A 1281-nucleotide genomic window follows, 5' to 3' on the forward strand; every position below is an offset into this window, starting at 1 on the left:
TCGAGCTACTTAATAGCTGTGATACTGACCCCTTTCCTTCTTGGCCTTACATTTGACAACCCCCTCTGGGATATTAGAGCAATGGTTTGGTCTCAAGGTTCCCACTCTTAATTGTCTGAAGTATTCCAATGTCACCCAGTCAAGTTGTTGGATTGAGACATCTTCAACCCTGGGTGATTTTTTTCTTTTAATCAATCATTAGAATTTTTTTATTTTTTAAAAATGGTTCTGACTATATACAGGTATTTCCCCCGAGCTCTCCTGGAGGAGGCTAGGATTTTTTTGTCAGTGTTTTCTATTTTTTCTTCCATCCAATCAATGCCTTCATCATCTTCCCAAGAGAATTTTGGAATTATGAGACTTACCCATTGCACCTTGATCAAAAATCTATTTTCTGCATATTTATGTCCAGGCCCTTTTCATATACTCTATATCATTTAATCTCAAAAAAATACCTGTGAAATTTCTATCACCAGTACCCCTGTTTTGCAAATAATGAAAGAGACACTCAATCGCTTCTCAGCCTTTTGGCTAAGATCAAGTGTAATAAAAGAGACACTCAGAAAGCTTAGGATGTTTTTCCAAAGTCACAGAATAGGCCAATGGCAGAGATAGGATTTTGAGTTTTCTCTGTATTTTCTGTTAAAGGCAAAAGGTATTTTAATATTGCACTTTTATTTAAAGTATGATTGTTTAATATGAATGTAGGCTAAAATATTTCAAACTAGTAAGTAGCTTTATATTTCAAAAATAAAATCCAAAATCATCCCTCTCAAGCATATTGCATAGTAAAGGATGTGACTTCCTTGTGTTTAATATACTGCATTTCTTGTTCATTTGTGGAGTTTGGAGTTCACAAAGAATGATCCAATGTGTTATTTTTTATAAGTTAGATTTGAATGCCTCATGTTGTATGTTGTTCCTAACTCCAATTTCTTCTGGTCAGCTCTCTGTCCAGTACTGGGCTAAGCAACCATGGGGAAAATGTCTTTGGTACTTTCTCTCCAAGAGTAAATAGCTAAATGATAAATATTTTTAAGGAGTGGAGCTTCATTTCTGGTAGATTTGGCTCATTCTATAAGACTAAGATTCTTTTTAAGTCTCCACACCTAAGATGCCAGTTCTTCTTTTTAAAGTAGAGATCTATCCTGAACCCTCTCTAGCTAATTTTTTTTTTTGTGGCTCCAAGTATTTTGCCTAACTATGAAAAAATTTCATTACAGAAATGGATGTTTCCTGCCATGATTCAGGATGATTCAGCTCCTGTTCTGAAGAGACTGC

General features: G+C 35.1%; 1 non-coding gene across 1 annotated transcript; it reads left to right on the plus strand.

Moving 5' to 3' along the window:
- Positions 1-511: 511 nt before the first annotated feature.
- LOC113936797 lies at positions 512-694 on the plus strand. Its single transcript, XR_003524369.1, has one exon. It is a non-coding gene; the product is annotated as a U2 spliceosomal RNA (small nuclear RNA).
- The last annotated feature ends 587 nt before the right edge of the window (positions 695-1281 follow it).

The sequence above is a fragment of the Zalophus californianus genome, chromosome 17 (assembly GCF_009762305.2).
Source record: "Zalophus californianus isolate mZalCal1 chromosome 17, mZalCal1.pri.v2, whole genome shotgun sequence".
Taxonomy (NCBI): domain Eukaryota; kingdom Metazoa; phylum Chordata; class Mammalia; order Carnivora; family Otariidae; genus Zalophus; species Zalophus californianus.